This window comes from Monodon monoceros, unplaced genomic scaffold (assembly GCF_005190385.1).
Source record: "Monodon monoceros isolate NGI ecotype Baffin Bay Population unplaced genomic scaffold, NGI_Narwhal_1 Super_Scaffold_13, whole genome shotgun sequence".
NCBI classification, from domain to species: Eukaryota; Metazoa; Chordata; class Mammalia; order Artiodactyla; family Monodontidae; genus Monodon; species Monodon monoceros.
This window is the reverse complement of record NW_021703769.1, coordinates 30,137,868-30,163,952: the sequence shown is the minus strand read 5'-3', so window position 1 is coordinate 30,163,952 and position 26,085 is coordinate 30,137,868. Positions and strand designations below refer to the sequence as shown.

The 26,085-nt window shown below is 40.8% G+C and overlaps 1 protein-coding gene across 1 annotated transcript in view; it reads left to right on the top strand.

Moving 5' to 3' along the window:
- The first annotated feature begins 4,688 nt into the window (after positions 1 to 4,688).
- RNF24 (ring finger protein 24) overlaps positions 4,689 to 26,085 on the top strand; it is a 144,832-nt gene continuing 123,435 nt past the window's right edge. Inside the window, exon 1 of the mRNA XM_029219674.1 lies at positions 4,689 to 4,804. The gene's annotated coding sequence lies outside the window, so the exon portion shown is untranslated. The remainder of the gene's footprint in view (positions 4,805 to 26,085) is intronic.

The window sequence follows — 26,085 nt, the reverse complement described above, 5'->3', positions numbered from 1 at the left end:
GGTCGGCAGTGCCCAATCCTGACACAGCTGGTTGTGGGGTCTGGGGTGTCCTACAGTTGGTGTTGACCCACTGGTCAGTGTGGCTGAGGGTTCCAAGGTGTCTTGGAGCTGGTGTCAGCCTGTTCGTTGGTGTGCCTGGGGCCCTGGGGGGTCCTGGTGGTGATGTCAGCCTGCAGATGGGCAGAGTCAAGTGCCCAGGTCTCTGGCTACAGGGCTGTGGGTGTCCTAGAGTTGACCTACTGGTGGGCAAGGCTGGGTCCCAATGGCGAGCAGTGGAGCCCCAGAAGTCTGTGTCTAGTGCTGGTGAACTGGTGGGCAGGGCCAGATCCTGGGGCCTCTGGGGCAGCTGTGGGCTCAGACAGTCTTAAGGCAGCAGGCCTGCTGGTGGGTGGGCCTGTGACCCTGCCTGACTAGCTGCTTAGCCTGAGGTTTCCCAGTACATGTGCAAACAGGCTGGTGGGTAAGGCTGGGTCCATATGCTAATAAGCTAGACAGAGGACTCCAACATGGCACTTGCCAGCATCCTCATGGTAGAACAACCTCCCCAAAATGGCTGCCTCTAGAGTCTGTGTCCCCAGGGGGAGTTCCAGTTGTCTCCTGCCTCTCTAGGAGGCTCTCCAAGATCAGCAGGTGGGTTGACCTAGTATCCTTTCAAATTACTGCCTCTGCCCTGGGTCCCTGACCATATGAGATTTTGTGTGTGCTCTTTAAGAGTAGATAATCTGTTTCCCAAAGCCCTCTGGCCTTCCAAGCCAAACATTCTGGGGCCTAGTCTTCATGGTGCAGGACCCCTGGGCTGGGACTCCTGATGTGGGGCTCAGACCCCTTGCTCCTTGGGGATAACCTCTGCAATCATAATTATTCTCCCATTTGTGGGTCACCCACCCAGGGTTATGGGTCTTGACTATGCCACATCTCCATCCCTCCTACCTGTCTTGTTGTGGTTTCTTCTTCATGACTTTAGTTGTAGGAGATCTTTTCGCTAGCCTTCCAGTTTTTCTCATCAGTGGTTGCTCTGTAAATAGTTGTAATTTTGGTGCACCTGTAGAAGGAGGTAAGCTCAGGGTCTTCTTACTGTGCCACCTTGGCCACTCCCAATTTTTGCACATTTATATTTTTAGAAGCTCTGAGTTCTGTTTGGGTATTTGGGCCTGCATGTACCAGAAAGGTAACACAGATTGTTGGTGGCTGAGGAAATAATCCCTGGCTCCCACCTCCAAGAGTGGACACACAGCCTGACCCAAACTACCATGCACATAGGAACCTACACTTCCTCCCCTATTCACATTGTGTCACAATCATGCACACATATCCTGCACTGACAAGCAATTCCATCCCTCTATGGGCAGGATCACACCCCACCTGGAGGTTCACGTGGTCTGTGAGGAGATGCGGATCATTGGGAGGGGCCTAGCAGGAGGAGTCCCAGCAGGAGACTCTTTGAAATTCTTAGACAGAGGGGTTGAGGGAACACAAGAGCACACCTCAGGCTCTCACAGAAATGGTGGGACTCCCATTCAGAGCTCTAGATAATTAAGCAGCCAAGTAATTTGTCAATATGAAGGATGTTTTTCTGGGATAATGCCCACCACTCAACAGATGGATAGGCCCCACCAGGTGGGAAGGACAGGCAGAGGGGTCAGGCTGTGGGTAACTTTGGATTTCTAGCTTCTGTGTGAAAGATTGATTTTGCCTTTGTCAGGAAGTCATTCAACAAACTTATATTTAACACCAGATCCAAGATGACTAAAATCAGCCCCTGATCCCACTATAGCTACCATCCATAAAGCTGTTATTCCAAAATTAGGCGTAAACATTTAATTTAAAATTAGATGTTATTTCTTTTCCAGAAAGTAGAGGAGTCTTGAAGGACTTCTGACCATGTGGGTAGGGGCAGAGTTTTCTGAGAAATGGACTGGGGACAAGGAAAATGTTTTAAAGGAAATATAATGTAGGAAGAAGACATGAGAGGACTAGGGAGGGATATCCTCTGAAGCTCCACCCCTATGCCCACTGCCCTCTCATGTGGAACAAGGGAACATGTTAGCTGAGAAAGCCACTACTTCAAGTTTTGGATGCCTGCTGTTTGGGGGTACCCACCTAAACTGCCCAGACCCCCGCTTAGTGCACCCATACCCCACCATATGCATTTTGTCTAGAGAAGTAGGGGGGTGGTTGGGAGGTGTAAGGGGGAAACATCAATAGAAACTTCTGCACCACTAGGCAGATAGGATCGCATATCAGTCAGTGAATCTCCAGCTGAAGACACCAGGAGACCAAAAACTCTGACTTCTTCCCCAAAGGGAACAAGGAACAATTCACTGCTAGAGACAGAAGGGCAGGATTCTGCCTTATGAATTGTGGAAACTGTGAGTCCAGGTTCCACGTGTCCAGTCCCAAGGGGAGACTTTCTCCCTGACCCCAAACGGCAGTTAGGCTAGCTGATGCCTCAACAGAATTTTAATATGATGGGTCTCCCTGAAAATAGCAACTGAACATGGCCCCTACTCTTTACATCCTTAAACTTTCTCTTTCTGTATCTCTCCCTCCTAATTTTCATAAGGACAAAGGACAAGAAGCTGGAGCCACTCCACCCTTTACTCTATAGCCTGTTTGGACTAGCAAATTCCTAGCTAACATGGGCAGGGGAAGGAAGGAGGGAAGGCAGGAGAAATAAAAGGGAGTTCAGCTTTTTTGTCCCATGTAGAGCCTCCCTGATTCACCAGGGAACATCACCACCTCCAATAACCATTGCATACCCACTGTGTGCCAGTCACCTGCTAGGTCTCCAGAAGACACTGTTCCTCTTGTGGAAGGGCTCACATTCTGGTTGGGGAAGAAAATATGCAAATGAGTAGGAACCCTAAGTGTGGCTGGTGCTGAGAGAGAAATAGGTTCAGGGCACAGGTGGGGATTCCAATAGAAACTCTGTCAACAGGTGGGGGCAGGAAGGAAGACTTCATTAAAAAGTGACTTTTGAGTGTTGCCTGGTAAATGTTGCTTCCCTAATCAAGGCAACAGCAGGAACACAGGCACTGAAGGTGAAACACCCTGGTGCTGCTCTGGAAATGGCTGGAAAATAAGGGCTGAAGAGCCACTAGGGCAGGGAAAGAGAAAAAGACAGTAATGTGGGCAGATCTGCATATCATGAGAATTGACTTTCATGAGAATGGATTGAGGCTTCAGCAGTAGACCTGGAGAGAGATGAGGAGGCCTGATTTAGACAGAGTGAGAGGTATCAGCAAACGAGTTCAGAAGGCCCTCCTGGTACCTGCTCCAACTGAGCTAGGAAGGAAGGAAGAGAAAGGAAAAGAAACCCAAAGTTCTTGGAGGCAGCAGTGGGGGGACAGATGTTGACAGGCACTCTTTCTTTTGCCACACTCTACCCAGCACATGCCTCCACCCATCTCTTACCTTGGGGGACAGTGACCATTGGGTTACTTCTCCAGATGTTCTCGGATGTTTGTCTTTACCTCCCCCCTTACCTTGGACATTTATGTTTTGCCAAAGCAGAAGGAACTTGCCTGCAGGCACTTTCCACAATAACCTTTGCTTCCCAAAGTTAAGCACCTGAGCTGTTTATGGTTTATGTTGAGGGCTGGAGGATAGGAGAAGGAAGGAGAACCCCAAAGGGGGACATAGGACTGAGGGAGAGTGGGCAATCGTTTCTGTAATTTCCCTGAGCTGCAGTGCCCAGACACTCAGCTGAGGAGCCTCAGAGGAGATGACTGTGAGGTCTGCTGCAGACTCCCAGGAGCACCAAGATTTCTATCGCCCAGGAGTGGCAGGGCCAAGGGTTTGGAAACAGGAGGATGTTTCTGCAAAATACACAGCCTGCCAAAGACAAGGGGTCTCCCCTGATCTTGGAGCTGCATTAGCTAGACCCTAGGCCTTGGTATTACAGGAAGGGCTAAGCCCCCCAAAACAAAGGTCGATTTCTTGCCTGCCTGTGGAATGGGAGCTGGGGGCTGAAGAGACTAGGTCAACGCAAATAAACAAAGTAATGCACTCTTTCTTGCACACACTCCTCTCCACTATCTGGGCAGATTCTGGGTCTCAGAGGTCTGAGAGACATGCTGCACATGACACAGATGGAGGAGGGGGGCGGTGTGTATCTTACCCATCAGACTAATGGCCACTCCTCTGTCCCCAGGATGCTGGCGGGCTGGATGCTAGGAAGGAGGTGGCTTTCCAAGCTTTCACTTAAAAAATTGCTTATAGGGATTTCCCTGGTGGTCCAATGGCGAAGACTCCTGTGTTCCCAATGCGGGGCAGGGAATCCTGGTTTCGATCCCTGGTTAGGGAACTAGATTCCACATGCCACGACTGAGTTCGCATGCCCCAGCTAAAGACCCCCACATGCCGCAACTGAAAGATCCCCATGCCGCAACTAAGACCCGGTGCAGCCAAATAAATAAATATTTTTAAAAAATGTTTATAGGACATGCAAAAATACTAAACACAAGAGGGAGAAGGCCACCGCCCTGGCCTGGGACAACCGCAACTGGTGAGGCGGTGTCGGACCACGGAGAGCCGCGCCTGCGCACTACAGACTCCGAAGCCAGGGCGACCTCAGGGAGGTGGGCGGGGCTGCCCGGGCATCCGGGTCCCTCACCCCGCCCCGCTGCATGAATGAGAGGCCTGGCGCCCGCCCCTCCCCCTCCGGGCCCGCCCCTCGCCGGGGCGCCGCGGGCAGTCTGCCGCTGCCACCTCAGCCGCGCTCGGTGCCGACTGACGCCCGCCGCTCACCGCCCGGAGCTGACGGTCCCACCACGCTCGCCGCCGCCGCTGCCGGCACGACAGAGTAAGTGAGCAAGCGAGGGCCGTCGCCCCGGGTTTGGGGCTTAACGGACTGGGCAGGTCCGGGTTCGGGGTGCTGAGGACACCGTGGGGCCCGCGCCAGCCTCCCCCACTCACACTCCCGGCGCCTCTGCCGGGAGCTGGGAGGGATGGGACAGCGGCCCCAGGCCGGGAGGGGTGCGCAGGAGGGTCCACCCCAAGCCGGAGGGTGAGTCCCGCACAAAGGGAGGCGCGGGGCTGTCACCGGGAGGTCACAGAGGGAATGTTCGCGGAGCCCAGAGCGCTCCGCTAACCCGTGCCGGGTGTCGGGTCCCCGGGCGTGGGAGGCGGCTGGGATGAGCAGAGAGGCAAGGACGAGGATGGCGAGGACGTCTGCCTCCCTGTTGGCGATGGGAATGCGCCTTGGGGGGCGCGGCGTGGCAGTGTTTTCCTGGTCCCCGTCTGCTCCTCCCCTTTCTTTGTGGCGTCTGTCCTGTGCCCGTTTGTCACTGTGTGTAAGCTATGGTCGGGGGTGAGACCTATCGCCTCGGCTTACTCGTTAATGAAAGTCAGGAGCTGGCCTCATATCTGTGAGTGGGGGGCGTGTGTGCTTCCACAGGCCGTAGAATTAAGGAGCCTCTTTTGTTTCCGGAGACCTAATGGTGTGTGTGTCCCCTCTGAAATGAGAGAATCGGAGGTCATTTAAAGGGGTATGAGGAAAAGAGACATATTACTTCATCAGATCTTCACCCAGTTCTGCCTCTGACATTCTTTCAAACAGCATTTCTTTGTTTCTTTCTGTAAAACCAGTGGGTTTTGTTAATTGAAAATATATGTCTATATCCTCAATATATCTGTATATCCAGAACACTTGGTTTTTGGGGTTTAGTTAATGGTCATATACTCTTATGTATGTACATGAGAATACTCTAGTACATATAGAACACTGCTTTTTAGTTAATTGGTAATATGTCTGTATATTGATATACACATATACAGAAATACTCCGGTATCTCTAGGACACTGTTTTCTCAGCTCCTCAGTACAGGCAGATTTTGTTTCCTCCTGCCTCCCTGTGTAATAAGAAGGTGGTCCAGCAGGTTCCCTCCACCTCCTTGCTTTTTTTCCCCTTAATGCTTTGGCAAAGGGCTTTATAGCATATTACCCTGGCATGCGCCCTTGCTTTGATCTGAATTTTCCCTGTGTTCTGTTGTCTGGTTGTGCAGCCCAGCTCAATGGCTCCTCTTACAGGACTGCTGGAAAACAGATCACCTTTTATCGTCGTCATCCCCAGAGAGAGGAGGAAGCTCTGTAGGTTCCCACAGACTTTGGCTCTGTGGGACTGACTGCCTGACTTTGTTGTCTTGGTGAAGTTGTGAGGAGTCACAGTTGATGTGGACCAATTAAAAAGAAGCAACTGTAATAGCACCAGCTATTCCTTGCTGTTTCACTTGGACCTTTTTCTCTTTTAAACCAGATTTTATAAGTTTTAGAAGACAGTTGCATTTTCAGTTTCTTTTTTACACTTATAATTTTGCAGAGTGACAGGAAATTAGCTAAACTCTATTACTACAAGAAACATACTTCCAGGGCTTGCCTGATGGCACAGTGGTTGAGAGTCCACCTGCCAATGCAGGGGACACGGGTTCGTGCCCCGGTCCGGGAAGATCCCACATGCCATGGAGCGGCTGGGCCCGTGAGCCATGGCCGCTGAGCCTGCGCATCCGGAGCCTGTGCTCCGCAACGGGAGAGGCCACAACAGTGAGAGGCCCGCGTACCGCAAAAAAAAAAAAAGAAACATACTTCCAAAATATATTTTTCTTATGATCTTCTGATTCAAAATAGCAACGGTAAAAAAAATTAAGGGGAGCTTATTAGAGAATATGAATAGTTGAATTGACTCAGTTTTAAGATTCTCTTTAAGATTATTTTTTAATCACATATATTTTAATTCCTGGTAGTTTTCAGTGCAAAATGAAAGCTAAACTAAGCAGTCTTCCATAGCATCTGTTTATGTATATTCCATCTGTTAAAAACATTTGCTTTTAATTTGAAGGGGAAATTTTCCATTTGGTTGGAACGGGATCCATTATTCTTGGTAAAAATCTTACCTTATGTTAACATGATCAAATTCTTTTTTTGTAAAAGTAAAAATAAAAGTTGATTTTTCAATTTGGAGAAGTTTTGGTTTTATGATGTAAGATTTAAGTAAAATTTTAATGTAAATGAATTTAACTCAAAATAAGCTAACTTAAAAATGAGGGCTTCATTAACTACATTAAGTAGTGTCACTAATATTGAAGCAACCCCAATAACTTATGAACTGCCTGCATAAGTTTTTGGTTTTCTTTTCTTTTTTTTTTTTAGAAATCCCCTTAAAACAAATCATAAGGGGAAGTCGTAGATAAACAGAGTAGTGTAACCGGAATTATCACTGAAATAGGCTTGCATAGTGCCACAGTATTGTGGAACTTTAATTTTTCAAGAGCGACTTAGCTATTGTTTGTATCAACAAAGGAAACTAAAAACATCCTGGCCTTGTTGTTCAGCATTCTGTTAATCAAAATCTTTACCAACCCATAGTTTAGCATTTTTGTAGTATGATGATTGAAGAAAAATTCCAAAGTAATAACTATATTGTCAAAATAGGTTACATTATTTTAAATGCTGTTTTAGTAATAAATATAATCGTTATATTCATTAGAAATATTAATATTGTTATGTTAGTGATTGTAATAGTATATATGATGACACTTTGTTACTAAACTGGGATACATTATCCTCCCAGCATTTTCTATCAGTAATTGTTTTCCGGGAATTCCCTTGATGGTCCAATGGTTAGGACTCCGCACTTGCACTGCAGGGGGCACAGTTTCAATCCCTGGTTGGAGAACTAAGATCCTGCATGCAGCATAGCCAAAAAAAAATAATAATAATAATAATGTTTTCTGTTTCAAATGGCAGTTTATTCTAAAATCAGTAATAAAGTAACGTCATTATAATGTATTAGCAGTTTAAACTATATGAAATTGCCATTTTTTAGATTGGGGAGTAGTCAAAAATCAGTGGTTTCATATGGTTCAATCACTTTGAACTCTTAGCAGTTCTTTCTGGTATTTACCTTTATATTTATTTCATTTTTAATGTTTAAACTGCTGTTCCTTGATTTTCCATCTTTGGATATTATCTATGGAGTTTTATTTTGGAAGTTGAGGACTTAGTTGCCCCACACAACCATCCTTCCATCCCCCACTCATATCTATACTTTACAGTTTCCAGTCAAGTCAGTATTCAGTATTTATATGACTGTGACAATGTACCTATAATTCACAGATGAGCCATGTAGGATACGTATTACGTTTTCTTTCTTGTAAAACTTTTTTTTTTTTTGCGGTAAGCGGGCCTTTCACTGCTGTGGCCTCTCCCGCTGTGGAGCACAGGCTCCGGACGCGCAGGCTCAGCAGCCATGGCTCACGGGCCCAGCCAGTCTGCGGCACGTGGGATCTTCCTGGACCGGGGCACGAACCCGTGTCTCCTGCATCGGCAGGCAGACTCTCAACCACTGCGCCACCAGGGAAGCCCTCTTGTACAACTTTTGTTTCTACTGAGTTAAACAACTGCCACTTTTGTTTGTTTTTCATTTGCCTAGTTTTCCTTTTACCAGTCACAGAGTTATCCTCAAATTCTATGACAGAACCTATCGTCTTTCAGTATTTTCAGGTAATCTGTTTCATTCCTTTTTCCTAGCTGTTATATAGGACTTCCCTTTTTATCATCTTGTGAATTCTCTTTGCTTTCCTCCTATGTTGGATCCTTGATTTCCTGGATCCTGTGTCTTCCTAATTCTTTAGTAGCTTCCTGAGAAAGGGCATCTACAAACTCTGAAATTCATTCCTGAATTCAGAAGTTGCATATGTGAAAATGTCCTCATTTTACCGTCACACTTGAATGGTCGTTTCGCTGGATATTGAATTCTAGATCGAAAATTATTGTCCCTCTTTTGAAGGCTTCTAGTATTACTATTGAGAAGTGCAATGCCATTCTAATCCCCATTTCCCTTTTTCCTCCCACTCTGGAAGACTTTAGGATCTTCTGTTTATCCCTGGTGTTCTGACATTTCATGGTGTTCCTCAAAATATCTTTTTCTTTCCTTTTGCTCGTAAGGGCAGATAATATTTTCTCCAAATACCTATATATATGTACACACAGACATACACACCATCTCATCCAATATGCTATTCTTTATGGTGTTGACATGCCTCCATCAAGAGATGTGGTCTTTGTTTCCTCTCCTTGAACCTGTGCAGGCATAAATGCTCCCCAGGATGTTTTGGGTCTTGAGCCAACATCATGGTTTAGGAGTACAGTTGGATGATCAAAAGCAACCACCTTTAATTTTTGTTTTTTACTTTTAAATGGAATCATCAGTTTACTTTTAACTGGAAATATCAGTTAACACCAGAGAAAGTTTCTTCCAGCACTGAAATATAATCAGCTCTGGAATCTACACAGCCATCAGTTACATTTTTTTAAAAATCTACTTTAGGAAGTGACAGAACCATTTATGACCAAAAAGAAACAATCTATAAGCTTCATGGTTAAATATGTCATGACTAAAGACAAATACATTATTGGCAAGAATTTCTGTGATAAGAAGATGGAGGCAAATGGAGATACATAGACCATGGCTTGTTTGGACATTGTCAATGACTTAGTGTTTATCTCATGGATACACATTTTTTAATATTTTTTTCTATTTACAGCTGCTTTATTCCTCATCTAGCTTTCCCATAGGTGCACATAAGTGGTTGAATATTTCTAGAGAACTTCAGATTCATGAGCAAAAATCTGTAGTAGACTCTCATCACTGCCCCCCAAAACTACCAGATTCTTAATAAGATCTTTTTGCCTATAATTATTTAATGTCTCCCCAGTCTTTACACTCATGAGCAGCCGACCCCTCCCCATCCCGGTAAGCAGGCCGCATACTTCACTGAGGGTTTAGAAGTTATCAGACAGATACCCCTCATCCTCCCTTCACCAAATCTATAAATCCACCTTCCTTAGGACCCCTGTTTTCTTGCTGTCAGAAGCCAACTTGCCTCCCCACCATATTCTACCTCATAGCTAGTCAAGAACTTGACTTCTGCATTTGTGCCCTCTATCACATCCTCAACAACTTTCCGGGGCACCACCCATGTCAGCATACATACATGCTCTGATATTTCCCATCTTTAAAAACAGAACAAAAAATTACAACGAAACAACTTTCCCCTGACCTTATATCCATCCCCTTCTGTTTACCTTCATGGTTAAATGTTTCAAAAGAATAGTCTACATTTCCTCCCTATCTCTTCTGTACTATGTATCACTGTCTGAAATTCTGTTGTTGACTGAATATTTTTGTCTCTTGCCTACGCCCCGCACTGGAAAGTCGGCTCCAGGAAAGCAGGGAACTCATCTATCCTGTTTACCACTATGTTCCTAGGACAGCAATTGACACAAGTACCTACTCAATATATGGGCAAAAAAGGCATAACTGACATTTTTAACCTGGTAGAATAGCTCTTTTTAAAAATTTCTAACAAGAAAATCAATTTTCATTTATTTTTTAAATTATTCTCTACTTTTTGCTACACTTGAAAACTGAAAAATTATAAAGACTGTATTAATGATTGAATTTTACCTATGTTACATTACATTTCATTCTTTCACAAGTATAATTTAACATTGGCAGTCTTGCACCTGGATTCTGCAGTCAGACTGATTGGAGTTGAATTCTAGCTCTTTCACTTTTTGCCATGTGACCTTGGGCAGGTTTCCTAACCTCTCTGTTTCCTCATCTGCAAGGTAGAAATAAGAATAGCACCCACCTCATATGTTGGTTGTGTGTGTCAAATTAGATAACGTGTAAAATGCTAAACTCAGTACTTGGCATGGTGGTTAATGCAATGAAAAATAATTATAGTTATTGTTTGTATATGCTTCTCTGGTTTCTAATATTTGATCTTACTTGGTCACTGTAATATTTTTGTTTGAAGTACTTATATCTCCTAGAGTATATTGGCTATGAATGTGACTCTCCTGTTTTTAGTTTTGTGGGCTTTTTCTGATTCCTTGCCTCTCTATTCCCCAGATTACCCCACATGATAGATGATCTGCAGTTGACAGATGAGCACCCTATAACACTTCCCAGCAGTTTGGTCATTTGAGAAATCATTTTGGTCACTTGATAAAATATTTTTATTTCAAGCCAAGTTCTGTTCTTTGTTTATTTGGCCTGCCCAGAGGTAAGGCTCCTTCCACGTGTTAATTCATGTTATTCCTCATTAAGTTTTCTTATTTCTGGAAATGGAACTTTTAAAACACCCAGTATGTCATCAACAGATTTTTTTAAAGTAGCCATAAGATACTGTTCTTTTCACTTACTAGCTAGCTGGGAAGATAAATATATGTAGCAATACAAAATCCACTCTAAGGGCCACATTGAGGGATAAAGACAGGCTCTGTAGAAGTTCAAAGTAGGGAGAGTTATGTCCAGCCAGCCTTAAGGGATTCTTAAAAGTTTTCTGCGTGTTAAATTATCTATACCCCTTATTATCTGTCTTGATTTTTAATTTTAGAAATTGTTCCTTAAAGTAATTGACTTAGCAGTTACTCTGCCCCTTTCTTTTCTTATCTGGATAGGCAGTGGAGACTCCTCCAATTATCTGAGCATTTCAGACATCAGAGTGTAGTGTTGGGTAAATTTAGGATTCAAAAAGAATGCCAGATGGTTTGAAAAGAATTGTGAGCACTCCAACTAGTGCAGTCCGTTGAAAGCCAGCTGGCTGAGCCTTGTCTGCTGTGGAGGTGGGAATCAGACACTTTCTTCAACGCCAGCTGGCCTAGGAACAACTGACCAGTGGCCTTACTTTTGGTTGGCCATGCCTGGGAAAGCCAGCCTGGGCCCTGCACCCGACGTAAGGACAGTATGACACCAGACAGTTGCTCTGCACCTCCATGGTGCTTGAGTTGGAACAAGCCTGAATGGCAAGGAAAGGAAGCTACTTTTTAGATAGCATTACAAGTGAACCTCACGTTAAGTTGTGATTTTGCTCTGAAAAAGTGTAATGCAACTTGAATTTTTATGGATTCAATGCTGTTAGGTGTATTAGTGTTGCTTACTACTATAGTAACTATAGTGAATGTTTTTATATTATAAATAACTTCCAGTTTACCTGCTTTCAGTTGTTCTTGTTTTCATTTATTGACTTTTCTTGAAGTGAGGTTTCCCTCTTCTTTTCATTTTCTTCTTCTTCTAAAGTTTTAGTCATTTGGATTAGTACAAATTTTCATCTTGTCGTAAAGCTTGGTCCTATAAACCATAGGCTTCTGTAGAACATTAATTATGTGTGTTGTCTTAAAATCTGTGTCTCATTTTGTCTGTTATTTATGTTTTCCTAACTAGACGGGTGTTTGTATCAGATACAGTTCTTCTTTAGGAAACAATGTCATAATGTTTAACTGAGAACAAAAGAAGTACAAATATGGCACTGCAAGTATAATGAGCATTCAGTTCATTTGATGACAGTGTTAATAACTTCACCAACAGTCTATCAGTATGCTTTATGTTATCTTAAAATATTTTTTTATTTGGAGGTGGAATGGTGCTGTAATACTTGTCTGTTAACTTCATCTAGGCAAACCAAAAAATTATAAATTACCTGTGTCTCTTTATTGTTCTCTCCCAATTCTGAGCATGAAAAATTTTGCTCAGTGGTATAAACTTGAAATATCCAAATAGGCTCTTCATCTTGGACTAAAAGAAAGAGTTTGGCAAATAATGAAACACTGAAGTATGAGCTAATATAGTTTATGGAAAATTGGTGGGAAGGTAAATCAAAGGTGTTGGCTTTCATTCTTTTCCTTTAGTGCAAAAGAAATTGCAAAACTTCTTCAGAGATATGTTGGAAATCTCATGCCTTGCTATAATTAAATAAAAATTTTTACTTAAACTTATTCATTGTCCCTGTAAACAGTCCAGAGGAAATTTTGTGGTAGTGAGAAAGATTTTTTTTGTATCATAGAACAGTGTATCAATAGCCAGGGGAAATATTGTACCCAGAAAATCATCTTTCACATTAGCTAACCTATAGTAAAAACCTTTTATGTTAGTATCTTTAAATGCACTGCTTATTTACTCCTTACAGCAACCCTCAAAGGGTTATTTATGGATGATAAAACAAATGGTCAAAGAAGTAACCTGTTCAGGTTCACAAGGTCAGGAGCCAGGTTTAGAACCCAGGCCCTCATTCTCCAACCCACCAAGTGTCTCAGTTGATATTGTCAACTTTCACAAGCTCTTTTTTTTTTTTTTTCCATCTTTATTGGAGTATAATTGCTTTACAATGGTGTGCTAGTTTCTGCTTTATAACAAAGTGAATCAGTTATACATATACATATGTTCCCATATCTCTTCCCTCTTGTGTCTCCCTCCCTCCCACCTTCCCTATCCCACCCCTCTAGGTGGTCACAAAGCACCGAGCTGATCTCCCCGTGCTATGCGGCTGCTTCCCACTAGCTATCTATTTTACGTTTGGTAATGTGTATATGTCCATGCCTTACTATTCATATGCTATCCTGCAATGGCACTTTTGGATGACTTTTTTTTTTTTAGGCCGCACCAAGCAGCTTATGGGATCTTAGTTCCCTGACCAGGATTGAACCTGGGCCACGGCGTGAAAGCACCGAGTCCACTGGACTGCCAGGGAGTTCCCTGGAACACTATTGATAAAGGAAATTGAGACCTTTGCAGAAAATGGCTAGAGAATAAGGAGAGATTTGGGGAGCATATATATTTTTTATTTCTTCTGATATTCTTGAAGTAATTAACCATTGCTGAACTACTGCAGTAAATAAAAGTGAGGTAAATAAAAATGACTTGTTAGAATGGGGCAAAGGGGCTGCGTAGTTTTCTAGCATTGCTGTAACAAATTACCACATAATTGATGGCCTGAAACAGTAGAAATTTATTCTCTCACAGTTCTGGAGGCCAGAAGTCTGAAATCAGAGTGTCAGCAGAGCTGCTGCACTCCCTCCAAAAACTAGGAGACAATCCTTCCTTGCTCCTTCCAGCTTTTGGTGGCTCCACACATTCCTTGGCTTTTGGCTGTATGACTCCAATCTCTGCTTCCATGTTCACATGGTCTTCTCTTCTTTCTCTCTCTTATAAAGACGCTGTCATTGGGTTTAGGGTCCATCTGGATAATCCAAAGCTCACAGCACTCAGTTCAAAATGCAGCTGTGAATTCTGTTTTCTGTGTTTTAGTTTTCTACTACCACCATCTATTTAGAACTTCAGAATTATATAAAAGCATGACACAGTTCTGAGGAAACAGTTGCATTCCTAAAAGTTTTTTTTAATGTATCCTGTAAAACTGCTTGTTCTTTGCCACGGGTTTTCAGTAGTATAAGCTACCTCAGGAATAAAACTTTATATTTCATAGCGGTCTGTCTTAATCTGTTCTGGCTGCTATAACAAAATACCATAGCCTGGGTATCTTACAAACAGAAATTTCTCATAGTTCTGGAGGCTGGGAAATCCAAGATCAGGGTGGCAGCAGGTTCAGTGTCTGGGGAGGGCCGACTTGCTGGTGCATAGCCGGTACTTCTCACTGTCTTTTGCTATGTCCTCCCATGGTGGAAGGGGTGAGGAAGCCATCTGGGGTTCTTTTTTTTTTTTTTTTTTGCAGTACACAGGCCTCTCACTGCTGTGGCCTCTCCCGTTGCAGAGCACAGGCTCCGGACGCACAGGCTCAGCGGCCAAGGCCCATGGGCCCAGCCGCTCCGCGGCACGTGGGATCCTTCCGGACCAGGGCACAAACCCGAGTCCCCTGCATCGGCAGGTGGACTCTCAACCACTGCGCCACCAGGGAAGCCCTGGGGTCTTTTTTATTGGGGCCACTTGTATAAGGGTACTAATCCCATTCATGAGGGCGACACCTTCATCACTTAATCACTTCTAGATACCATCACATTGGGGATTTGGTTTCAGTATGTGAATTTGGGGAGGATGTGTCATATAGCACAGTCGATAGCACTAACCATATAAAAAGGGAAAATTTATGTTTTCCATATAACTCATTCGATTTCTAAATAAGCAACTGCCACATAAATTTTTTTCATTGATCCATTTATTTTATACCCAAGATTAATACTACTTAATAGATTTACCTGTACTGTTTTTCAGGGTTCTCTGCTAGTGAGATTCTTCTTTTTAATTTTTTTTTATTATAAGAAATTGTAAATACACTCAAAAGTAGAAAAATAGTACAACATACGCCCATATGCCCATCACTCAGATTCTACTGTTATCAAGATTTTGCCACATTTGTTTCATTTATCCTTTTTTCTTTTACCTTCTTTGCTGAGGTATTTTAAAACAAATCCGAGACATTTTTGTACATGTTTCCTGACATACTTCTATATGCATCTTTTAAAAATAAGAATGTTGTCTTACAGAACCAAAATGCTATTCTCATACCTAATAAAATTAACACTTACTCCTTGGTATCATCTAATAACTAGACCCTATTCACATTTTCCCAGTTGTCTCAAGGATATCTTTTTCAGAGATGGCTTGTTCACACCAGGATTCAAAGTCCACAGATCACATTTGGTCATTTTGTCTCTCATGCCTATTTTGATCTAGAGTAGTGCCTCCTACCTCCCTCTCTCTCCACTTTTTTTGTGTGTCGTGGACTAGTTACAGGAACCAGGTCAGTTGTCCTGTGGAACTTCTCGCATCTGGGATTTGTTCACTTAAATCGCAGTGTCAGTTTGTTGCTCTGTTCCCTGTATTTCCTACAAATGGAAGTTAGCTCTAGAGGCTTGATTAAAACAGATTGAAGTTTTTTGGCAAGAAATGCTTAGGAGATGCTTAATGTTGCATCACATCCAGAGGCCTGCTGTGTCTGGCTACCCTACTTCTAGTGATGCTAAAAGACCCCATTGATGATCATGTCAGCGTTCTTTGTGGCAAAATGGTGATTTTCTAATCCTGTCCTCTCTTACACATTTATTAGCAGGAGTTCTGTAAAGAAGACCTTTATCTTATCAACTAAGACTGTTTGGGGTTACTCTGAAATACATTTTGTATGAGAGACTGCCAAGTAATCTTACACTGTTATGCTCTTGATAAAAGATAATGAGTTTGAATCAGAATAAAAGGAATTGTGTTAATCTTTTGTTTTAGTGAGTGTTACAATGTGAGTACTGTAGTAAAATGTGAATGATTGTTTTCCTTTTACAATTGAGAATGTACACTCTGATTGCTCTGAAAGTTAAAGGTAGAGGTAAATGAAAGTCTATAAATTAGAATCAGCAGTGGAGAGGAAAGAGTACTAACTAGAATTTAAAAATTGGAAGGGAATATAGCCAAATTTTTGTAATAACTATAAATGGAATATAACCTTTAAAAATTATGAATCGGGACTTCCCTGGTGGTCCAGTGATTAAGAATCCACCTTCCAATTCAGGGGATGTGAGTTCGATCCCTGGTCAGGGAACGAAGATCCCCCATGCCACGGGGCAACTAAGCCCACACACCCTGGAGCCCACGTGCCACAGCTAGAGAGCCTGTATGCTGCAACTACTGAGCCCGCGCACTCTGGAGCCCATTCGCCACAACTAGAGAGCTCACACGCCACAGTTACTGAGCCCGCACGCTCTGGAGGCTATGAGCCAAAACTAGAGAGCCTGCACACCGCAACTACTGAGCCCACGTGCTCTGGAGCCCATGTGCCATAAGTAGAGAGAAGCCCACGCACTACAATGAAAGATCCCGCATACTGCAACGAAGATCTCGCATGCTGCAACTAAGACTCAATGCAGCCAAATAAATAAATAAACATTTTTAAAAATTAAAAAAATAAAAATTATGAATCACTATATTGTATACCTGTAACTTATACAATATTGTACACCAACTGTACTTCAATTTTTTAATTAATTAATTAATTAATTTTTTAAAATTGGGAGATTTCCAGAGTCAGTATGACCCAGCCCCTGAATGTCTAATCCATTCACTCTTCTTAGACTGGGCTTTTCACATATGTATATCCCTAACATATTGTCAGTATTTTTGTGAAATTGTGTGTAGACTAAAGAAATCAAGGTTATGTATTATAGAATTAATTATTAAATATTTTTAAAGGCAGGGAGAATTCTTCACTGAATATCATTCTTTTACTTTAAATTGTACTTTATGGGAAAAAATCCTTTGATCACCATTTCTCATAATACCTCTTGTTTAACCTCATGTCTTCACATTCTTATTCAGTAAAATTACTGAATAAAGTAATGCAAATATAAAGCCCTACTTATTTTTCCTGCTCCATTTTACCTTAAGCCTGTTGTTTTTATTTATCTCCTAAATCTGTGTATTCTGGGGAAAGTAACCTTGATATCAAACGAAAGTTAAACAGGTCAGTGTTCTTAGCTTAGTGACCATCTCTAGAGAGCCTCTAATTGTATTTGAGAAGACCATTAAATGTATGTGCTATTATGGTTTCTCCATAGGCAAAATCTTGCTATGATTATGCTGTTAATTTTAAAATAACACTGTGGGTCTTTTCTGAAAGATAAAGAATGCTTTATAAAGGGATGCCTCAAAAGACCATAGATAAGATCAATATACTTATTTTTAGTCAGTTGAGCTGATTATTCCTTATCAGGACTCTAAAATGGTTTTAGTGCTGAAAACTATGTTTTCCTACCTATTGAATTAAAACAGATGCTTGTGGAACACCTACTCTATGCAAATCATTATGCTAGGTGCTGAGTAGTAGGGTTCATTTCACTATTCAGATAAAGAAGATAGGAAGTACGTACTTCTTCCACACCTATTTATGATAAAAATTCTCCAGAAAGTGGGCGTAGAGGGAACCTACTTCAGCATAATAAAGGCCATATATGACAAACCCACGGCTAACATCATTCTCAACAGTGAAAAGCTGAAGGCATTCCCTCTAGGATCAGGAACAAGACAAGGATGCCCACTGTCACCGCTTTATTATTTATTTATTTATTTTTGACTGTGTCGGGTCTTAGTTGCTGCACACAGGACCTTTCGTTGCGGCATGCAGGCTTTTCTCTAGTTGTGGTGTGTGGACTCCAGAGTGCACCAGCTCAGTAGTTGTGGCATGTGGGCTTCTCTAATTGTGGTGTATGGACTCTGTAATTGTGGCACGCGGGCTCTCTAGTTGTGGCATAGGGGCTCAGTTGCAGCACGTGGATTTAGTTGCCCCATGGCATGTGGGCAGGGAGTAGTAGTTCCCTGGCCAGGGATCAAACCCGTGTCCCCTGCATTGGAAGGCAGATTATTAACCACTGGACCACCAGGGAAGTCCCCACTGTCACCACTTTTATTCAACATAGTTTTGGAAGTCCTAGCCACAGTCATCAGAGAATAAAAAGAAATAAAAAGAATCCAAATTGGAAAGGAAGGAGTAAAACTGCCACTGTTTGCAGATGACATGATACTATACATAGAAAATCCTATAAGATGCTACCAGAAAACTACTAGAGCTCATCAATGAATTCGGTGAAGTTGCAGGATACAAAATTAATACACATAAATCTCTTGTATTCCTATACACTAACAACAAAAGATCAGAAAGAGAAATTAAGGAAACAATCCCACTTCCCATCACGTCAAAAAGAATAAAGCACCTAGGAATAAACCTACCTAAGGAGACAAAAGACCTGTACTCTGAAAACTATAAGACGATGATGAACAAAGCCAAAGATGACACAAACAGATGGAAAGATATACCATGTTCTTTGATTGGAAGAATCAATATTGTCAAAATGACTGTACTACCCAAGGCAATCTACAGATTCACTGCAATACCTGTCAAATTACCAATGGCATTTTTCACAGAACTAGAACAAAAAATCGTTTAATTTGTATGGAAACACAAAAGACCTCGAACAGCCAGAGCAATCCTGAGAAAGAACAATGTAGCTGGAGGAATCACACTCCCTAACTTCAGACTATACTACAAAGCTACAGTCATCAAAACACTATGGTACTGATGCAAGGACAGAAATACAGATCAATGGAACAGGATAGAGAGCCCAGAAATAAACCCATGCACCTATGGTCACTTAATCTACAACAAAGAAGACAAGAATATACAATGGAGAAAAGACAGTTTCTTCAATAAGTGATGCTGGGAAAACTGTACAGCTACATGTAAAAGAATGAAATTAGAACATTCCCTAACACCATACACAAAAATAAACTCAAAATGGATTAAAGACCTATGTGTAAGGCTGGATACTATAAAACTCTTAGAGGAAAACATAGGCAGAACTCTCTTTGACATAAATGGCAGCATTGTCTTCTTTGACCCACCTCCTAGAGTAATGAAAGTAAAAACAAAAATAAAATGGGACCTAATTAAACTTAAAAGCTTTTGCACAGCAAAGGAAACCATAAACGAAAAGATAGTTCACAGAATGGGAGAAAATATTTGCAAAGTGATCAACAAGGGATTAATCTCCAGAATATACAAACAGCTCATGCAGCTCTATATCAAATAAACAAACAACCCAATCAAATAATGGGCAGAAGATCTAAACAGACATTTCTCCAAAGAAGACATACAAAAGCCAAAAAGCACATGTAAAGATGCTCAACACCACTAATTATCAGAGAAATGCAAATCAAAACTACAGTGAGGTATCACCTCACACCAGTCAGAATGGCCATCATCAAAAAGTCTACAAACAAATGCTGGAGAGGGTGTGGTGAAACGACAACCCTCCTCCACTGTTGGTAGCGATATAAATTGGTACAACCACTATGGATAACAGTATGGAGGTTCCTTAAAAAGCTAAAAACAGAACTACTGTATGATCCAGCAATCCCATTCCTGGGCATGTATCTGGAGAAAACCATAATTTGAAAAGATACATGCACCCCAGTATTCATTGCAGCACTAAATACAATAGCCAAGACATGGAAGCAACCTAACTGTCCATCGACAGAGGAATGGATAAAGAAGATGTAGTACATATATACGATGGAATATTACTCAACCATTAAAAAAAGAATGAAATAATGCCATTTGCAGCAATATGAATGGACCTAGAGATTATCATACTAAGTGAAGTAAGTCAAACATAGAAAGACAAATATATTATATCACTTATATGTGGAATCTGATTTTTTTAAATGACACAAATGAACTTATTTACAAAACATAAACAGACTTACCAATATCAAAAACAAATTTATGGTTAGCAAAGGGAAAAAGGTGGGTGGGGGTTAGGAGGGATAAATCAGGAGTTTGGGATTAATATACATGCACTACTATATATGATAGATAACTAACAAGGACCTACTGTATAGCACAGGAAACTCTACTCAATATTCTGTGATAACCTTTATGAGAAAAAAAAACCTAAAAAAGAATGAATATACGTATAACTGAATCACTTTGCTGTACACCTGAAACTAACACAACATTGTAAATCAACTACACTCCAATAAATTTTTTTTAACTATATAAAAAAAAAAAAGAACATCTTTTTTTCAAAGAACCCTCTGGGAGTATGTGTTTCAACTGTGTTGACTTCTTGCCCTCATTTAATGCAGCCAGAAGCCCCTGGGCTTGTGCCGTACCATGAAGCCTTTGTCCGGTTCCCCTGTTTTTAAGTGTTGTATGGGCTAGAAAGAGCCCAAGGATTAGTGGGGTTGAAGCTCTGCTCTTTATTTTTTTATTTAATTTTTATTTTATATTGGAGTATAGTTGATTTACAATGTTGTGTTAGTTTCAGGTATACAGAAAGTGATTCAGTTATATATATACATATATCCATTCTTTTTCAGATTATTTTCTATATAGATTATTACAGAATGTTGAGTACAGTTCCCTGTGCTATACAATAGGTCCTTGTTGATTAGAAGCTCTGCTGTTCAGAGGCCACAAAGCTTGTATATTCTCCTTTCTTATCTTATGCCAGAAACAAGGGTGGTTTTTGTCTATTTAGGAATATTGCAGTTATTTCATCCAGTATGCTGCTTGGATTTACCATCTTACCTTTTTTCATGTCAATAAATATTTACTGAGTATCTTCTAAGTGCCAGGTATTGATTAATCTGAATTTATAGAAATCACACATCTGGTAGGAAGACACTCTTGTTGAATAACTCCACTACATTTAATGAAGTTAAGGGGTACTTCACATCTGGATTTATTAGATCTGAGGTTATAATTTTAATATTCTTTTTCTGACATTTTATGTATTATCTGACTTAAAAGTTTCTGTAAAGCTGAAGAAAATTGGCTCGTCATGAGGAACTTCAGGACTTTCTTCAGGCTAAGGAAACTAACCACAAATGCAGTGAAATCATTGGAGCAGAGGCTGCATTTAGATTTTATTCAGACTAACTTCTAGAACTCTTGAAAACCTAAGCATATATTTTTGCACAGTAAGTTACAAGTTTATTTTCATACAAGCAAACAAGAAGTAAGGTGATGTAGTGGAAAGCATGTGGGATTTGAGTAAGTTCTGGCCCTACTGTTTGTTAACTGTGTGGCTTTGGTGAACCACTACCTCTCTTAGCCTGAAAAGGGGTAATTATAATGGAATGCTTCAGAGTTATTGAATTTATAATTTAATAACTTCAGAGTTATTGTGAGTGTAGTTTATCTCCTTTAATAAAGTGCTCTCCTAATGATTGTTGTTAGGCAAGGGGTGGGACAATGGAAAGAGTGAACACAAGAACAATCTTTGCTACATCTCAGTTCTCTCCTTTTTATAAATACGAGACCAGTTATGCCGCCATTTTAGCCTGGCTGCCGAGCTGTGGCTGGTTAGAGGTTCCATTCTGGTAGTGGCCAGATGATATAAAAAATTGTTACTACTGAACTGTACTACATACTTTCTTAAATTTTTATGAGATTCTGGATATGTCGTTTCTGATGGTTATCTTAAGTCAGTTTTCTTCGCCCCCCCCCTTTTTTTTTTCAGGAAGTAACTTTTTTAAAAACATTGAGGTATAGTTGATTTACAGTATTATATTACTTTCAGATGTACAACATAGAGATTCAAAAATTTTATAGATTATATACCATTTAAAGTTATTATAAGGACTTCCCTGGTGGCACAGTGGTTAAGAATCCACCTGCCAATGCAGGGGAAATGGGTTCGATCCCTGGACCAAGAATATCCCACATGCTGCGGAGCAACTAAGCCGGTGTGCCACAACTACTGAGCCTGTGCTCTAGAGCCCACGAGCCACAACTACTGAAGCCTGCGTGCCTAGAGCCTGTGCTCTGCAACAAGATAAGCCACCGCAACGAGAAGCCCACACATCGCAATGAAGAGTAGCCCCTGCTCACCGCAACTAGGAAAGCCCGCACACAGCAATGAAGACCCAATGCAGCCATAAATAAATAAATAAATAAATAAATAAATAAAATTTTTTTAATGGTAAAGTTATTATAAAGTATTGGCTATACTCCCTGTGCTGTACATTATACCCTTGTACCTTATTTATTTTATACATAGTAGTTTGTACTTCTTAATCCCCTGCCTCTATCTTGCTCCTCCCTGCTTCCCTCTCCCCACTGATAACCACTAGTTCTCTGTATCTGTGCATCTGTTTCTGTTTTGTTTTGTTCACTAGTTGTATTTTTTTAGATTCCACATATAACTGATAACATACAGTATTTGTCTTTGTCTGATTTATTTCACTTAGCATAGTGCCCTCAAAGTCCATCCCTGTTGTTAGAAATAGCAAGATTTTATTCTTTTTTATGGCTGAGTAATATTCCATTGCATATATATACCACATCTTCTTTATTCATTCATCTGTTGATGGACACTTTAGGTTGCGCCCATATATTAGCTATTGTAAATAATGCTGCTCTGAATGTTGGAGTGCATGTATCTTTTCGAATTGGTGTTTTGGGGTTTTTTTTGGTAAATACCCCGGAGTGGAATTGCTGGATCCTATGGTAGTTCTTTTTTAGTTTTTGGAGAAACCTCCATACTGTTTCGCATAGTGGCTGCACCAATTTGCATTCCCACCATGAGTGTACAGAGGTTCCCTTTTCTCCACATCCTCGCCAATATTGTTATTTGCGATCTTTTCGATGATAGCCATTCTGACAGGTGTGAGGTGATACCTCATTGTGGTTTTGATTTACATGTCTCTGATGATTAGCAGTGTTGAACATCTCTTCACGTGCCCATTGGCCATCTGTGTGTCTTCTTTGGAAAAATGTCTATTCAGGTCTTTTGCCCACTTTTAATTTTTTTATTTGAATTTTATTTTATTTATTTTTTTATACAGCAGGTTCTTATTAGTTATCTATTTTATACATATTAGTGTATATATGTCAATCCCAATCTCCTGATTCATACCACCACCACCACCACCACCACCACCACCACCACCACCATCACCCCCACTTTCCCCCCTTGGTATCCATACATTTGTTCTCTACATCTGTGTCTCTATTTCTGCCTTGCAAACCGGTTCATCTGTACCATTTTTCTAGATTCCACATATATACGTTAATATACGATATTTGTTTTTCTCTTTTTGACTTATTTCACTCTGTATGACAGTCTCTAGGTCCATCCACGTCTCTACAAAATGACCCAATTTCATTCCTTTTTGTGGCTGAGTAATACTTCATTGTATATATGTACCACATCTTCTTTATCCATTGGTCTGTTGGTGGGCATTTAGGTTGCTTCCATGACCTGGCTAAATAGTGCTGCAATGAACATTGGGGTGCATGTGTCTTTTTGAATTATGGTTTTCTCTAGGTATATGCCCAGTAGTGGGATTGCTGGGTCATAGGGTAATTCTATTTTTTAGTTTTTTAAGGAAACTCCATACTGTTCTCCATAGTGGCTGTATCATTTTACATTCCTACCAACAGCGCAAGAGGGTTCACTTTTCTTCTGCGCATTTTTTAATCAGATTGTTTTTTTGATGTTGAGTTGCACGAGCTATTTTTATATTTTGGATATTAACCCCTTATTAGTCATATCATTTGCAAATATTTCCCGCCATTCAGTAAGTTGTCTTTTTGTTTTGTCATTGGTTTTCTTTGCTGTGCTAAAGTTTTTAAGTTTAATTAGGTCCCACTTGTTTATTTTTGCTTTTGTTTCCTTTGCCTTAGGAGACAGATCCAAAAAAATATTGCTACAATTTATGTCAAAGAGTGTTCTACCTATGTTTTCTTCTAGGATTTTTATGGTTTCCAGTGTTATATTTAAGTCTTTAATTGGTTTTGATTTTATTTTTGTATATGGTGTGAGAAAATGTTCACATTTCATTTTTTACATGTAGCTGTTCAGTTTTTCCAGCACCACTTTTTGAATAGACTGTATTTTCTCTGTTATATGTTCTTGCCTTCTTTGTCATAGATTAATTGACTGTAAGTGCATGGGTTTATTTTTGAGCTCTCTATTCTGTTCCATTGATCACTGTGTCTGTTTTTGTGCCGGTACTATACTGTTTTGATTACTGTAGCTTTGTGCTGTAGTCTGAAGTCAGGGAGCACGATACCTCCAGCTCAGCTCTTCTTTCTCAAGATTGCTTTGGCTATTCAGGGTCTTTCGTGTTTCCACACAAATTTTATAATTATTTGTTCTAATTCTGTGAAAAATGCCATTGATATTTTCATAGGGATTGCATTGAATCTGTAGATTGCCTTTGACAGTATGGTCATTTTAACCATATTAATCCTTTCAATCCATGAACATGGTATATCTTTCCATTTGTTTGTGTCGTCTTCAATTTCTTTCATCAGTGTCTTACAGTTTTTTAACTATAGGTCTTTTACCTCCTTAGTTACATTTATTCCTAGGTATTTTATTCTTTTTGATGCAATGGTATATGGTATCATTTTTAATTTCTGTTTCTGATAGTTCTTTGTTAGTGTATAGAAATGCAATAGATTTCTGTGTACTAATTTTGTATCCTGCAACTACCAAATTCGTTGATGAGCTCTAGTAGTCTTCTGGTGGTGTCTTTAGGGTTTTCTATGAATAATATCATGTCATCTGCAAACAGGGACAGTTTTACTTCTTCCTTTCCAATTTGGATTCTTTTTCTTTTTCTTCTCTGATTGCTGTGGTTAGGACTGCCCACCCCCTGTTTTAAACAGCTTTATTGAGACATAATTTATATCCCATATAGTTCACTCATTTAAATTTTACAATGCAGTGGCTTTTGGTGTATTCACGAAGTTGTGCATCCATTATCATAATCAATTTTAGACCATTTTCATTATCATTATCCCCAAAAGAAACCCTGCTCCCATAACCATCATTCCCTAATGCTGCCACCATCCCCTCACATACACCATTCCTACCCTTAAGAAACCACTAACATACTCTTTCTCTTTCTATAGATTTGCCTATTCTGGGCTTTCATATAAATGGAATCATACAATATGTGGTCCTTTTTGACTGGCTTCTTTTACCTAGCATGGTCTTTTCAAGATCTATCCACGTTCCCTTTTTGTTACATTAAGATTCTTAGAAGCACACCAACTTATCCTGTAGGAAGAAGAGATAAAGTGACTTTTTTTTTTTTTTTGCGGTACGCGGGCCTCTCACTGTTGCGGCCTCTCCTGCTGCGGAGCCCAGGCTCCAGACGTGCAGGCTCAGCAGCCATGGCTCACAGGCCCAGCCACTCTGCTGCATGTGGGATCTTCCCAGAACGGGGCACGAACTCGTGTCCCCTGCATCAGCAGGCGGACTCTCAACCACTGCGCCACCAGGGAAGCCCCGATAAAGTGACTTTTTAAAAATAAAGTTGATTGGTGTCCCATGACTGGTTGTCAGTTACAAATGATTAGAAAAGCCCTATAAACAGTTACTGTGGCTGCAAACCAAAGAATGGTGTTTCAATATAAAATGTGGAAAAGATTCATGTGCCAGTATTATTTTTTTGCTGCATTTATGTACGTTAATAATGTCATGATTATTGGTACATCCCTCAGTACAAGTAATAATAATGTGTAACTCTGGGAAACTAGAGTTACACATTACAATGGGACTATTGTAACTAAAACCATTGCACCACTGTTACTTTTAATTGCTGTTTTCCTCTTGTAACTAATTTTTCTGCTGAGAGTTCTGCATAACTCAGTAATTATTCTGTAATGCCTATGGTTACATGTTACATGCAATTGTCTGTTCTTACATGCTACATTTTTAATTTTTATGTGAGCTTGATGAGCTAAGTGCTAGGTGTTTTATTTGGGGATAACCAATGATTATATG